Source organism: Saccostrea echinata, unplaced genomic scaffold (assembly GCF_033153115.1).
Source record: "Saccostrea echinata isolate AGI-Se365-2 ecotype Australia unplaced genomic scaffold, CSIRO_AGI_Sech_v1 ptg000001l, whole genome shotgun sequence".
Lineage (NCBI taxonomy): Eukaryota > Metazoa > Mollusca > Bivalvia > Ostreida > Ostreidae > Saccostrea > Saccostrea echinata.
In genome coordinates this window covers 48,748,243-48,765,530 of record NW_026889750.1, presented here as the reverse complement: position 1 = coordinate 48,765,530, position 17,288 = coordinate 48,748,243, and the positions used below count along the sequence as shown (strand labels likewise).

General features: G+C 34.0%; 1 protein-coding gene and 1 long non-coding RNA gene across 2 annotated transcripts in view; one reads left to right on the top strand and one right to left on the bottom strand.

The window, feature by feature from the left end:
• Nucleotides 1-17,288, top strand: part of LOC133193548 (protein timeless-like) — a 43,401-nt gene that overhangs the window by 23,503 nt on the left and 2,610 nt on the right. The gene's annotated exons all lie outside the window — the stretch shown is intronic.
• Nucleotides 208-16,670, bottom strand: LOC133193541 (uncharacterized). The gene is made up of 4 exons (XR_009721944.1): nt 16,538-16,670; nt 16,302-16,412; nt 14,421-14,515; nt 208-320 (listed from the first exon to the last, which is right to left on the bottom strand). It is a non-coding gene; the product is annotated as an uncharacterized LOC133193541 (long non-coding RNA).

The window sequence follows — 17,288 nt, the reverse complement described above, 5'->3', positions numbered from 1 at the left end:
TCTAATTTTTAAAATATTCACTCTTTCACCCTTGAAAACAATTTTGCCCTTTTAAAATTTGATCAGACACATTTGTGTTTAAAAGATATATGCTGCCTTCTTCGAATTTGTCCCGTTTTAAATTCACCTACTTGTAAGGAGGGCAGAATGAGAAAAATAAAACTTAACTGGGGCGAAAAATTTCCAGAACAAAGTACCATTACTTGCCTGCCTGTTGTACTATAACTCGATCCTCCAACCTTACAATATTCTATAATCATTGCTTTCATGCGATACCCCCCAGTGGATTGATGGTCTCTTTTCCAAATTATATGCACTTTCTAAAAAGAATGAATTTGTCAATTTATAAAATTTAGTATTACAAGTTAATAAAGACAGTAAAACAATGTTAACAACATTTATATGCAAATGAACCTCTGTACAAATCACTTATAAATGATTGACAACTTGTATGGAATATATCGAATACCCTTAATTTTGACATTTGGAAACCCAGCGTTAAGGCCAAACAAAAAATATGTGTGGTTCTGGTTACACCTCCAAAAAAAATAGGGAAGGTGGGTAGGGTTTTTTTTTTTTTATTTTAACAAAATGATTTTCTAAATTTTTCCAAATAATACCTATTTCTTTTCGTTAGCATAAGTGAACTATTTTATGTGTAGAGTGTTAGATATGTTTTCTCTTAAGCATATGGATTAGATATGTGCTTTAATGTGTGAATAAAATGTCTTGGGTATTTAAACAGTTGTTTGCTGATTCTATTCATTCGAGTTCATACTCATCCAGAAAATACAATGTTTGAAGAAAATCAGCATGAGCAAATTGAATTATTTAACTGTTATTTGGATATTATATTTTAACAGGGTATTACTTAATCTCGGACCTATTATTTGGCTCGGACTTTCAATAATTTTCAAATTTCAGTGTAGAAGATTTATTTAGAAGTTAGAAAAACAAATATTGATGATTTTTTGTGTAGAACTATGTAGTTAGAAATAAGTCTTGAAATTAACACATATTTTTCTTTGTAGAAACTGGTCTTCCTAGGTATAAAGTTATTATGTGCATGTTTTAATTTAAATTTTGTAGGGTTTTTTTATTTGTAATAATGTTTTCTTGATTTATTTTGTTCTTATTCAGTGCTGTTTTTATGTTTTGGTAATGGGGTTAGAACTTTGAAGTTTGTGTAATGAGTTCTAAGTGGGTTAGTCGTGCGGCGCACGGACTAACCCATTTGCGCATGCGTCGAAATGAAACCTATCCTAGGCCCTTGATTTCTTCATATAAACCGTTTTTCAAGCCAGGGAGTGTGAATAGTCCGATCTATAAAGAAATCCCCGGCGTAGCGTCACTAAAATCTGCCAATAATGTCATGATACCGATAAAAGGCCGAGATCACAGCATAGCGTTACCTTGTGCACAAGTCCCTCACTAGACTAGCCCTGCGCTCCACATTTCACGTTTGCCCTCCGTAAAATAGTAAATATTTTATTCCGTACCATAAATTATGGTTCTTTAGTAACCTCCGGTAAAATAAAACATTGTTTTCAGCTTAAACATCACGTAAACACAACCTCCCTTCCTATCCACTTCACAAGAAAACAGCAGAAGATTCTATGGGGGCGTCACTTCCGCTTCTGTGACGTTATGACATTCGACAAATCTCGGATGATTCCGTTGCTTTCCGTTCTCAACACAAGTGTATTGCTATATTTATTTTTGTCATTTGTCTCACTCCAGTGTATTCATTTATTTAAAAAAAAAATGTGAAAATTCAGGATAAGAATATGCATGTCTACATTCTTTAATATATACAATGTACGTAATAATTCATGTGCATAGCATGCAGATATGTCATAGATCTACTAATCAACATGCATTACATGCCTTCATAATTTTGATAAAAGTTCTCATTAACCTTAGTAAGCAAATGTCACAAGGGGAAATGAAACAAGTAATTGTTCCGTATTGAAATCATGCTGCAAACTTTGAAGAATCATGATCCGCCTCTTTGTTTTCCTCCAGCTAAGAGGTGCATTTTTATTGTGCAAATCTCGAGATTTCAAGCCGATGTGACGTGTAATTGTTTGTTACGTCATAATGCCCAAACTGAAGTCGATGTCACAGGTAGACAATTTTTCTTCGCTTTATGCACTGTGTTGAAAAGAGGGGGGGGGGGGAGGGGGGGGTGATCTCACATAGATTATATCCGTCTTCTCAGAAGGTAAACATAATGTTGACCCCATCTTAAGTGCGATAATATTCATGTAGAGGTGCTGCACTTTATTGGAAAAAGATCTTTCTACACTGTTTCAAAACAACACCGATATCATGAAATGCATTTCATTTTTATTTTTATTAGTTTTCAATAATACAGACTGACGTACGAATACCTACTAATGTAACGTTATAACGTATTGTCTTTGATCATGATTTTTTTGTACATGGTACCTTGAGAACATGATATAGATTTCCTACAAAATAATTTGCGTAATTAATATTTTTTTCGAAATGAATTAAGATTAATTTATTAGTAGTACATATTTCATGTGTGAAATGATCTTTTCGGGTACAACGCAAGAATTCTTTAAAATTTCAATTATTTGGATGGGATTCCTTGTAAAGTTTTATGTCAACAGATCGTTATTCACATAATAAATCTGAAACATTTCTAAAAGGAACACCTGAGCAACCATCGGACAGAAGAAAAAATGGAAAGAACACTCTAAAGCTTCAGGATACCGCCTACGTACAAACCTCGTTATCTAGAACTTGATCGAGAAAATACTTCGAGATATACGAGGTTTCGATATATCCAGGGTAAAATACTATGGAAATAATGATTTAAACTGTATTCTGTCAACCAATCAGATTAACCCTAACATATCAAACCTCTTGCAAGGCTGTCAAAGGAAAAAAAATATGTGTCCGTTTAATAAATCGCCTGATTACAGCATATGAAACACTAAAGATGGGGTTTAGAAATAAACGAGTAGGAGAACATCTCCCCAACAGATATGATAGGTGACACTGTAGCACCTTGGAAATCAGCCTCGAAGCGAAAAACCCCCTGTTGTTTATAATTCTTTTTTTCTTACCTTGTGTATTTTTATTATACCGTATATGGCCAGTTTTTAAACCTTAAAGTACATTGTACAAACCAATTGCACAAAATGACACACAAATAGAATTGACGGAGAAATTACATATTTTCAAGAAATACTTTATTAGTTAGTTTGGGGGGGGGGGGGGGGGTCCATGCTTCAGGTACCTGTGATCATACTAGTTTATGTTCCGCAGTCTTATATGCATGTACTAGCTCAGTAACTCAGAACTATTTTATACAATATATGAAAATAATGATACGTTAAAATAGTAAGGGGACGACCATTTGATTCTGAGGGGAGCCTGGCAGATTTTGGAAATAAATAATCTGTGCTCGAAAATGTCGGCAATAAATAATCTGTCTTCGACTGGCAAGAAAATAAATAATCTGTCCTTGACTAGTGATACCCCCACCACCACCACCACCACGAAATAGAGTTTTGGGCGTTTTCCTTTTTTTTGAGGGGGGGGGGGGTTGTCAACTTTTCTTCAGAGAAAAGAAGAAAATAATTTGTCCTTGATCATCTTAAAAATAAATCTGTTTTATGGCAAACAGTGCACATGTGTGCTAAATACACTGTAAAAAATGATGTTTAACTTGTGTTTAATTTTTAAACAGTCGTGTTTTACCATTAAACATGGTGGGTTTAAATACAAAACATTAGCGTTTAACATATAAACACGACTATTTAAATTGGTGTTCAGTAAGTATGGTGTTTAATCAGCCATCTTAAACACGCAATGTTCATATGCATCAAATCAAAAAATTAAATTAGGTGTTGCTTCTAAGTATTGCTGTGTGCATTTGCCATTTGTACAATTTCTTTAATTTACGAAGTAATTCCGTACATACTAGTAGATATTTTTCGACACAGAAAAAATACGAATAGCCAGGCAATACGTTGAGTTTAGATCATACCAAAAGCAATTACAATTAACATTAATTTATGGTAATTTTGTGCCAAAAATTCATAAATTTCATAAACTGCTAAAGGGGAAAGAGAAACAAATATTATGATGACTTTTATAATTTATCAATATTTTAATCACCGGTGTTTAACACGAGTGTTCATTTCTTAACCATCATATATTTATAAATTAAACACATGGTATATATATAGAAATTGCAAATTAAACACCTGTGTTTAATGCGTTATGATAGAAAATGACGCAATTGATTATGTCATAACATGCCATTTGAACGCAGAAGATGCAGAATCACGCATATACTGGCAAAAACACCATATCTAACAAGAAAACAGGAGGTATTTATACATTTCTTTATATAAAATCTGAAAAAAATTGAATGCTTAATACATTAGAGATTTATACTGCTTTTCATTTGTGAAATGCACGATTGTTAGGCCTATCGTCTGAGTGCAAATGCGGCCATGTGCAGCGATCGGCATAAAATATTTGTAGTCTTTAAGTATATTGCGATATCTAATTAATTTGCAGGGACGTTCATCTCTTATTGTGAATCCTGAGAAGAATACATTACTTGATAAAGGAAAGTGATTTTAAACGAAGATCACACTTAACCTCGAGAGGTGAGTTTAAAGGGCATTTCAAAGAAGAAGGGTCATCCCCCTTACACACACACATACTCACACACACACCCTTCACACACACACAAACATCATTGTTTCCTAGCCTACACTAGTTTTGGGTCTCCCAGTAACATGAAATTTAAGTAAATATAATCCAATTACCTGCCCTTGATAAAATTTATGCTCCCTATCACGCATTATTATGATTATTTGCTGACCAAACATAACTTAACACATAAGCGTTAACAACAACACTTTTCATCCCCTGCCCGCGCAGGTATTCTTTAAGGAGACTTTACACTTTTGGGGAGTGTTGTTTACCTGATAGAAAATGCCTTGGGTAGCCCCCCCCCCCTTCTCTTAATTGTTGCTGTTAGGCTGCTCCTGCAGGTACATTAATATTTAATTTTTTAGTGTATACACTGTTTGTATGCTTAATATATGATTTATTTGTATTGCAGATTTTTATTTCAAACTTGTTTCTCAGTATGTATTATATAATTAAAATTGGCATGAAGGATAAAAAATTATTTTTTTTACCTCAATGTATTCTCTTACAGATAATTTTCTGAATTTGCATAGTGAATATTTTTTATCTATCTATTTTTCAGGATATTTCTTATAAGAAGAAGGAATTAGAAATACTAAGGTTGAATAAAATTTTGGAGAATGGAAAACTGGAGATCATCATTCGTGGCAGAGGAACCTGAATTTTACACACAAGCAGAGGAGACTGTTTAACTCGGTTAGAATATGAAATTTAGTGAGTGATACCCCGGCAGCTCTTGTGAAGTAGCAAGAATATTTAATGAATTAGTCGTTTACAGGTAAAAAAACTGGAAATTTTCTTCATTTGGCTAAAACTCTGAATATTAGTGAAAGTAAAATTATACAGGTACAACAACTGGATTTATTAACTGCAATACATACACAATGTATATATCCCGTACTCAGGCAATAAATAACATTTTCAGTCTTTGTGCATTATATTTAATTATGAGTTTGTTTGTTTTATTAAAAAAGATGTAATGGACGCCCTGTCCCTTTTTAAAAATAAAGTTTCAAAATTTTATTCCTGAAAAATAATATATCATTTTATTAAGCGATTTTCCTATCCCCCCCCCCCCCCCAATTTTATTGAATTTTAGTTCACATGCAGGTTTTACATGTTCATGCTTTTTTTTTTTTTTTATAATTCTATCTTTCAACTTGAATTGAATTATGTATCTACAAGTGTGTGTTAGCAAATGTGTTGATAAATGTTATAATTGTTTATAAAGTTTGAATCTCTGTTCAACATTAAATCATTTATTAATTAAGCTTTATGTACATGTTCGTCATCAAGAACAGTGTGTTTTGTACTGTTTTATGTTTGTTTCAAATAAAAATGTTGAAAACTTATAAACACGTGTAAGTGTTTATTTATTTTGTAAATTAAACACGTTGAAGTGTTTAAAAAATGGCGTATAAACATGTTTAAGTGATTATTATCTGTTGCATCGAATAAACATGTTTAAGTGTTTAAGTGTTTAGGTTGAACGTGTTTATTAATAAAACATGAAATGTTTAAATTTTAAACACACACGGTGTTTATTTATTAAACTCCTTGTGTTTATTCAGTGTTTAATCTTTAAACGTTTTGTGTTTTTGAAGTGTTTAGTATTTAAACAGAATGAGAAAGAAGTATTTAAATATTAAACCTCATGTGTTTAGAATTTAAACATTTTAACGTGTTTATTTCTTAAACACTTCACGAAGTGTTTAAATTTTAAACGTGTTAAAGTGTTTATTATCTGTGACAATTTGGTGTTTATTTTTAAAACACTTATTTTTTACAGTGTAACATAGACTTACATGTACCTCTTAAATGTCAAAGATATACTGTATATCGGAACTATTTTGAAAAGTAGGTCAAAGGTCACGATACCATGGTATGCAAAGCAATATGTGTGCAAAATATCAAATACATACCTCTTATAGTTCTCAAGATACAGGGTGTGACAGATGGATACACGGAAAGAAAGACCGAGATTGCTTCTGGAGGATAGATAGATTAAACACATACATGTATTTACATGTATCTTGTTTTAAATGAATATTTCTGATATGTAATTTCAATTATCAATTATTATTAACTCTAGCTTTGAAGGCTGGGGAATCATATTTCTATGTGAATGTCAGATTTTATATGATAAATGCTATTTTATCGGTCTTAATATTTGTGGATTTTTTTCTTTGCTGTTGTAAGTCATAATAATGCTAGTAGCAAATAATTAACTGGCCACCCTTCTTTAATGATGCTATAAAGCAGGCGACACTTGTGTTCCTTGGCACACTCTAGTTCACTATCGAATCCAGCGCCCTCTACTATTGCTAATTGGTGGATCAGAATTATTATTGAAATATGCCTTTGAGATTCTAAGTTAAGCGTTTTAATAACATTTCTTCTTGATTTAACCGATTTTTCCCCTTAAAATAAAAAGTATTTAAAAAAAACTTTACCTTTCATGATTTTATTTTCGTAATGTGCTTTATTAAAATCAAATCAATCATCTCCGAAACAATTTTTTAGGCAGCTAGGCGCGTAGCATCTGGAAAAAAAGGGGGGGGTCTGCCCCTTTTCTGAAATCTAAATTTTTACTGTTCATTTACTTTGAAAAAGTTCATTGAAAGGCCGTTTGCCCCCTTCCCCGGACTTTGCAGTTTAGTGAAATCCAGTCATGTTAATCTTAACTAAAAAAATTATGATAAAAAAGTTTTTTTTAATCTTACGATATTTCGTCTAAGAGTTTCATTTCAAAATACGGTAAGCTGTTAAAGTTTCGAAATCATTTTAATATATAACTTGTAATGTAACTTATAAATATGTTAAAGTTGATAAAAACCAACTTGACTGTGTTATTTAATATCATAGCGAAGTGGAATACGGTGTATATATAAAACATGTACATAAATCCAGAACGTCTTATCAGGGTTCGACACTAACTTTTTTAGGCTTTAGTCCGGCCGGACTAGTGCTTCTTTACTTTTACTAGTCCGCATGCAATTTTATGCGTCCGTCAAAAAAAGGAAACATCAATATTTTGTAACATTAATTTAAAAATAAACATTTCAATATACTTTTTTTTTTTTTATACTTTTACTAAATAAACAAAGCATTTATTTGAAAGGGTTTATTCCACAGCACGGATTCATTGAAATCTCGTGATCAACGAGTACGATCGTATTCCCGATCTCGTTCTTTTTCTCTAACATTACATCCAAAATGTCTGACATCTTTCTTTTATGTGTCATATAAATTATGATCGTTTAAACGTTTTACTTCATATCAATCAGTCGAAAAATTAAGCGCTCACTCAAAATTGTCTAACTACCCGCCAAGAAGCTAGAAATAAAAAAATAAATGCGGGGTTTTCCAGTAAAAGTTGTGGAGAATTGGACATTGGTAAAATATTCATATTGTTTTCCAGGAACTATAATTAGCCACAGATTTTATTAGTCCGAATAAAAATGTATTAGTCTGAGACTAACGGACTAACGTTAGTGTCGAACCCTACTTATTGAGTTCTTTTCAGTGAATATGAGTGTTCTGAGAAAATATGTTTTTCAAAGATACTACCATGATAAATCTTAAATAGAAAGGGGTGTTCTTTAAAGTCATAGCATGTTGCTGTCCAATTTTCATTTTTCCCCTCTCTTCTGTTTGACTTTAAAGAATTTTATCTGAGACAATTGAAAAGGGGAGGGGGTAAAGCTATCTACCTAGAGTTAAAATGCGTGCATCAAAGAAGACACATATTACATATAAAGGTACCTTTCTGAAAAAGAAAGTATTCAGAATATTGTGTTAGAAAGGCATGGTGAAATCTGAAACACATCGAAAAATATATTTTGCAGTATGTTTTATTCAAACAGGAAAGGAAGATCTTCTTCCAATAAAGTGCAGCACCTCGACATGAGTATTATCGCACTTCAGATATGGTCAACTTTGTTGACCTTCTGAGAAGACGAGTATAATTTATGCGAGCCTCCCTTTTTTTCCTTCACATTGCACAAAGCGAAGAGGAGCATCGACGCAAGTGATGGCATTATGACGTAACAAACAATTACACGTCACATCGGCTTGAAATCTCGAGATTTGCACAATAAAAATGCACCTCTTAGCTGGAGGAAAACAAAGAGGCGGATCATGATTCTTCAAAGTTTGCAGCATGATTTCAATACGGAACAATTACTTGTTTCATTTCCCCTTGTGACATTTGCTTACTAAGGTTAATGAGAACTTTTATCAAAATTATGAAGGCATGTAATGCATGTTGATTAGTAGATCTATGACATATCTGCATGCTATGCACATGAATTATTACGTACATTGTATATATTAAAGAATGTAGACATGCATATTCTAATCCTGAATTTTCACATTTTTTTTTTTAAAATAAATGAATACACTGGAGTGAGACAAATGACAAAAATAAATATAGCAATACACTTGTGTTGAGAACGGAAAGCAACGGAATCATCCGAGATTTGTCGAATGTCATAACGTCACAGAAGCGGAAGTGACGCCCCCATAGAATCTTCTGCTGTTTTCTTGTGAAGTGGATAGGAAGGGAGGTTGTGTTTACGTGACGTTTAAGCTGAAAACAATGTTTTATTTTACCGGAGGTTACTAAAGAACCATAATTTATGGTACGGAATAAAATATTTACTATTTTACGGAGGGCAAACGTGAAATGTGGAGAGCAGGGCTAGTCTAGTGAGGGACTTGTGCACAAGGTAACGCTATGCTGTGATCTCGGCCTTTTATCGGTATCATGACATTATTGGCAGATTTTAGTGACGCTACGCCGGGGATTTCTTTATAGATCGGACTATTCACACTCCCTGGCTTGAAAAACGGTTTATATGAAGAAATCAAGGGCCTAGGATAGGTTTCATTTCGACGCATGCGCAAATGGGTTAGTCCGTGCGTCGCACGACTAACCCACTTAGAACTCATTACACAAACTTCAAAGTTCTAACCCCATTACCAAAACATAAAAACAGCACTGAATAAGAACAAAATAAATCAAGAAAACATTATTACAAATAAAAAACCCCTACAAAATTTAAATTAAAACATGCACATAATAACTTTATACCTAGGAAGACCAGTTTCTACAAAGAAAAATATGTGTTAATTTCAAGACTTATTTCTAACTACATAGTTCTACACAAAAAATCATCAATATTTGTTTTTCTAACTTCTAAATAAATCTTCTACACTGAAATTTGAAAATTATTGAAAGTCCGAGCCAAATAATAGGTCCGAGATTAAATAATACCCTGTTTAAATTTCTTTTTTTAGAATGTTAAGTTTTTACGAAGATGATAAGTGCTGTCCTTGTTTTTAAAGGATGATATTAATTTCAGAATTGTATATTATAAGTAAAATTAATGGATATCTTAAGCATTTTACATTAAATCTTAAATATAGATCATGATTTCTCCATCGGAATCTGCTGCGGAAGTCTTAAACTTTATACAGGTATATAAAATCTAAAATTGTATATTATAGAATGCGAAAAAACAGAAATATTTTGTGAAGAGCTGAGTATATAAATCATAACTAATAAATGTTTTGTTTATTTTCCAACTATGGTTCAGAAAAGAAATGTTTTATTTGTGGATGAACAGAGTGAAGGAGAAAATAAGTGGCATTTCGATGTGGCGTGAAATATACTAGTCAACATTGGTAGGGGGCACCCTAGTTATGAATATGAAACAAATATTTTTAAATCAACAAGATGTGTTTGTGAAACACTGATGCCCCCATATGGCATCTTATGGCGAAGGTTAAAGTTTCTCAAATGCAAGTCAAAATCCAGGCCAAAAGATAAACAAGAGGCCCATGGGCCACATCGCTCACCTGAGTAACTTTGGCCCTGCTGTTCTTCACCTAATTTCCTACCTTGTAATACCTATTGTGGCCCCGCCCTACCCCCGGGGTCATGATATGAACAATTTAGAATCTACACTACCCCAGGATGCTTCCATGTAAGTTTCAGCTTTTCTGGCCCAGTGGTTCTTGAGAAGAAGATTTTGCCTTCATATTTCAATGTAAAGCTTGGATTCCCTATTGTGGCCACACCCTACTCCCAGGGGGTCACGATTTGATCAATTTAGAATCTACACTACCCCAGGATGCTTCCACATAAGTTTCAGATATTCTGGCCCAGTGGTTCTTGTGAAGAAGATTTTTCCTATATATATCAATGTAAAACTTGGATTCCCTATTGTGGCCCCGCCCTACCCCCGGGGGTCACGATTTGATCACTTTAGAATCTACACTACCCCAGGATGCTTCCACATAAGTTTCAGCTATTCTGACCCAGTGGTTCTTGAGAAGAAGATTTTTCCTACATATCTATATATATTAATGTAAAACTTGGATTCTCTATTGTGGCCCCACCCTACCCCTGGGGGTCACGATTTGATCAATTTAGAATCTACACTTCCCAAGGATGCTTCCACATTAATTTCAGCTTTTCTGGCTCAGTGGTTCTTGAGGAGAAGATTTTTTAAGTCTTTTACTACATATTTCAATGTAAAACTTGGATTCCCTATTGTGGCCCCGCCCTACCCCCGGGGGTCATGATTTGAACAATTTAGAATCTACACTATCCCAGGATGCTTCCACATAAGATTCAGATATTCTGGCCCAGTGGTTCTTGAGAAGAAGATTTTTAAAAATATTTTCTACATATTTCAATGTAAAACTTGGATTCTCTATTGTGGCCCCCCCCTACCCTCGGGGGTCATGATTTGAACAATTTAGAATCTACACTATTCCAGGTTAATTCCACATAAGTTTCAGCTTTTCTGGCCCAGTGGTTCTTGACAAGAAGATTTTTAAAGATATTTTCTGCATATTTCAATGTAAAACTTGGATTCCCTATTGTGGCCCCGCCCTACCCCCGGGGGTCATGATTTGAACAATTTAGAATCTACACTATCCCAGGATGCTTCCACATAAGTTTCAGCTTTTCTGGCCCAGTGGTTCTTGACAAGAAGATTTTTAAAGATATTTTCTGCATATTTCAATGTAAAACTTGGATTCCCTATTGTGGCCCCGCCCTACCCTCGGGGGTCATGATTTGAACAATTTAGAATCTACACTACCTCAGGATGCTTCCATATAAGTTTCAGCTTTTCTGGCCCAGTGGTTCTTGAGAAGAAGATTTTTAAAGATATTTTCTACATATTTCAATATAAAACTTGGATTCCCTAGTGTTGCCCCACCCTACCCCCGGGGGTCATGATTTGAACAATTTAGAATCTACACTACCCCAGGATGCTTCCATATAAGTTTCAGCTTTTCTGGCCCAGTGGTTCTTGGGAAGAAGATTTTAAAAGATTTTTACTACATATTTCATTGTAAAACTTGGATTCCCTATTGTGGCCCCGCCCTACCCCCGGGGGTCATGATTTGAACAATTTAGAATCTACACTACCCCAGGATGCTTCCATATTAGTTTCAGCTTTTCTGGCCCAGTGGTTCTTGAGAAGAAGATTTTTAAAGATTTTTACTACATATTTCAATGTAAAACTTGGATTCCCTATTGTGGCCCCGCCCTACCCCCGGGGGTCATGATTTGAACAATTTAGAATCTACACTACCCCAGGATGCTTCCATATAAGTTTCAGCTTTTCTGGCCCAGTGGTTCTTGAGAAGAAGATTTTTTAAAGATCCCACCCAATTTTTGTCTTTTCTTGATTATCTCCCCTTTGAAGGGGGCTTGGCCCTTCATTTTAACAATTTAAACTCCCCTTCACCCAAGGATGCTTTGTACCAAGTTTGGTTAAAATTGGCCCAGTGGTTCTTGAGAAGAAGTTGAAAATGTGAAAAGTTTACAGACGGACGGACGGACGACGGACAACGGGTGATCAGAAAAGCTCACTTGAGCTTTCAGCTCAGGTGAGCTAAAAATGTTAAATTTGAAAGCCCTAGCTGCAACTGTTCAAAAGTTATGGCAAAGGTTAAAGTTTTTTAAAAGTAAGTAAAACATCACGGTCAAGGTCAAAGTTGTTGGTATCCAAAGAAAGGTCTTGTTACAAGGATTACATATGTGAAGTATGAAAGCCCTAGCTCCAACCGTTCAAAAGTTATGGCCAAGGTTAAAGTTTTTCAAAAGTAGGTCAAACTCTAAGGTCAAGGTCAAAAGGTCATAGTTGTTGGTATTCAAAGAAAGGCCTTGTCACAAAGAATACACATGTGAAGTTCGAAACCCCAAGCACCAACTGTTCAGAAGCTATGGTCAAGGTTAAAATCTCATAAAATTTTGCAAAAGTGGGTCAAACTCCAACGTCAAGGTCAAAAGGTCAAATATGATGGTACCCAAAGAAAGGTCTTGTCACAAAGAATACACATGTGAAATATGAAAGTCATAGCTCCAACCAATCAAAAGTTATGGGCAAGGTTAAAATTGACAACAGACAGATAGACAAACAGACAAACAGATAAACAGACAAACAGACAGACAGGACAAAAACAATATACCCTCGGGATCTTTCGATCCAGGGGCATAAAAATAATGAAAACACAATCTTTTTCTTTTTGTAAAAAATAAAGTCCAAGGTGAACATCCTTTTGTTCAAAATCAGTGTTTATAAATGAAATTAATTACTTTTATCCAGAATGGTTCTTATTTTACTTAATAATAAATTTTGAAAGATAAACTTTTAAGAGCTGTCAGAGGAAAAGAATGTGACACCTATACTTTGTACAGTAATGTTTAAAACAAAATAAATCACCTAAGCAAGATGACATAGAATGATTCAAATTCGTCAGAATTACAAATATTTAATATTATTAAAATTTTAAATCCTTTCATGAAACCTTTTTGCCTCATTGAAAACTTCATACTTCCAAGCTCATTTCTCATATATATTGGTGTTTTGCAAGTTGACTTTATTCAGGTGAAATCAGCAGTCTTCTTTTTCACGTTTCCTCATGAACTGTTTTTTTTTTCTACTTTCGGTTTAAAAGAAACGATCCTGATATAAATTATTTAATAATTTACAAGTTAATCTATCTTACACATTGGGCTAATTCTTGCATAATCAATGCAATCAAATAAATGTTTTCTCATGTTATCTTCCCTCTAACTCCAAAAAACGTTACCTGGCCAGCTGTCTGTGTGCTTTCAAGCGAGAAGTGATTTCCTATCCTGACTTCACACCTTTGCGTGCATTAATAATAAAGGGACTAATCAGCATGCACTTGTTATAAACCAGCTGTAAACAGAGCAACTAATTGAATCTCGCCACTCTTGGGCATATTTATTTAATTTTGGCAACCAAAAAACAAACAAACAAAAAACATGGCGCTGGAAAAAGGTATACTGCTGCGCCATGCTAGCTTGCTTTAGATTTAACACCATCAAACACTTGCACTACGTGTTGAAACGATTTTTGCATGGAGGTCGCCATTGCTGGAACTAAAACTAATACCGAAGTGGATGACGGAAATCACGGAAAATTCCGGAAAATAAATATGAAAATTGCCAGAAAAAAGTTAAGGGTTGGGGATCTAAAATAGCAACGGTCGGGTAACGGGAACCACACATATTTTTTTATTTGGCCTAATAATATTCCATACATGATTGAGCTGTCACCTGATGAACCTTTAATTCTTTTCTATTTTTTATATGCTTTATATGTATATGAATTATAAGAGTAAACGTAAGTCCAAAAACTTATTTTGTGACATCAATTTCATACCTGTATTTGAGTTGCCTTTTTGAGGATATACCAGGTAGATTATTCAAAGTCGATGTACATGTAGTCTTACATGCTGCAGTTCTCTTGTACTTTAGCTATAAAATAAATTTTAATGTATACAATTGTGTAAGATGAAAGAATATTTCAAACACTGAAACAGACTGAAACCTTAACAGACCAAAACTTTAACCAAAATATCCTCTTTAACATGCTCTCTAAACTGAAGAGTATGGTCATATAATTGCAGTCATATGAATTTTGTTCAATGATAAATGCAGAGAGAATTTGCAGAATATATAAAGAAAGTCTTATCGTTGGGAAATAAGCAGGTCCAGTACAATCTCTTAATTTAGCTATATAGCTTGAAATAGCTATATAGCTTTATTAAGCTATTCAAAATAGCTTAATTTAGCTATTTATATGCAGTTTTTCACAAAAATTATTTTGGTAAGAAATAGACAAAAAGTCGCATGTATTTGACCATTCATATATGTGCTATGGGCTATCGAAACAACAAGCAAAATCAAAGATATCTCCAACTTTGCAACTTTTGAATACTTTTAAGCAAAAGATAAATTTCTATTATTTGAGTAACTGTCCACTACCTTGTGTGCATTGAGGCATGGATAAGTATGAATGGTTCTCATTGTACTGAATTATTACCAATCAATTATCTTCTTGACCATAATTGGCCTCCTTTATAATTTCATTGAAGAAGTAACTGTATCAATTGCGCATGTAGCCTAAAAACTTTTAGAACTTTGAGTACAAAGTCTCTTTTGTTTCTATTTTCCTAATTATCTCCCCTTGTTTAAGGGTCACAACCCTAGTTTTAGTATAAACGGAAGCCCTTGGCCCAAGGATACCCTGTGACAAATTTGACAATAATTGGCCAAAAGGTTCTTGAGTTATGGCCCATATTCTAAAAAGTTTACGCACACCGCACAAATGGCCATAGCATTAGCTCTTTGGGCCTTTGGCTCAGAAGAGCTAAAAATGAACCTCTTACATTGATTTTTGGTTGATATTTTTTACAGTTTTTTTATGAACAATGTACAGTATTTTCACCCAAATTCCAGTATTTTGAGGACTGCTGTACAGTATTTGGGCCTAAAAATTATTACATGAATGCAAGGAGATTTTAATGAGTGAGTTTTATAATGCATCAATTTCAGATGAGTTCAAGGTTGAGTATCATCACTGCACCAAGGTGCGACTTTTTGTGCATGCTGAGAAAAGTACACATTTAAGAAAAACTGATATAAAATAGCTAAATTAAGCTATTCTGAATATAGTTAGAATAATCTAACTGTGTCTCGGGACAAGCCCTCACCACAGTTAGAATACGTCCCATATACTTGCAACGTAGCAAATCGGAGTGGATCCACTCCGAAATGATTTTGAAGAATACAAAAGGAGTTGCATTGAAAATAGCTACCAAATTAATCATAACAAACATTTTTGAGATTGTATATGCCTTTTAACCTACAAATTAATCCATATATATACGAAAATTCAACTCATTTTCTCAACGTTTTTTCCTCGCTTCAAATTTAACGCCATGTTGACATTTGGAACTCTCTGGATTCTTCATACAAAATGCAGAGAATTCGAATTATCGCCCGTGTTTATTTTGCTACATTGCGAATACACGGAACAAATTCTATCGTTAAACCGGGTCCGTAGGACAATATCATTTTAACGATAGAACGTTCTATCTATTCTGAATAGCTTAATAAAGCTTAATATAGCTAAATCAAAAGATTGTACTGGACCTGATAAGTGCTTTCAAACATTGAATACTTATAAAACTAGACCCACTGACATGCAACAGCTTAATTTCTGTTGATAAATGAAGCGTATTCTGAACAAATTATTTACCCAAACAAAGGTGATGCTGTCACAAGATGACGTTCGTACCCATCTGACACTTACACTACTCCTCCTTAATCAGCTGGTAATAATATCATTATCCTCGATTTCAAGAAAAATCTGTTAATAAATTAGTTGTAATGATGATAACAAAACTATTCTAATCAGATACAAATGTATAATATAAGACTTCTATTTCACCCAAGAATACCCAAGAAACAGGTGACATTCTCTGACTTGTTTACCTGTACTTCGATTGAAATTCTCCTCCTACTTGCTCGCACCCAAGCTTTTACGACCCTCAATTTATCCATCGTAAGTCGGAGAACCCTTCGGCTTTGTACAACTGCTTAACTTTCCTTATACGCTTTGTGTAAACCATAAACATGCACAACGCAATACACATCTTGCATCTCCATGTGTGAGGTACCCGGAAGTTAATATTATCGAAAAATCTCGCGAGTCACGTGACGAGACTTACAGACCCTAATGCAGCCCGAATTTGCTTGGTTCCATTATGAAAATGTAGATAATCTTGAGGAAGGGAGCATTCATTATTTATTGTTGTAAGAAATGCAAATAGGTGATATCACCTATTCGAATTGGTGATATCACCTATTCAAATTGAATAGGTGATATCACTTATTCGAATAGGTGATATCACTTATTCGAATAGGTGATATCACTTATTCGAATAGGTGATATCACCTATTCAGCACGAATAGGTGATATCACCTATTCGAATAGGTGATATCACCTATTCATTTCGAATAGGTGATATCATCTATTCGAATAAGTGATATCACCTATTCGAATAAGTGATATCACCAATTCGAATAAGTGATATCACCTATTCGAATAGGTGATATCACCTATTCAATTTGAATAGGTGATATCACTTATTCGAATAGGTGATATCACCTATTCGAATAGGTGATATCACTTTTTGGCAGTAAATACCAAAACGGCGCCTCATAATATTCAATGTTTTGTACT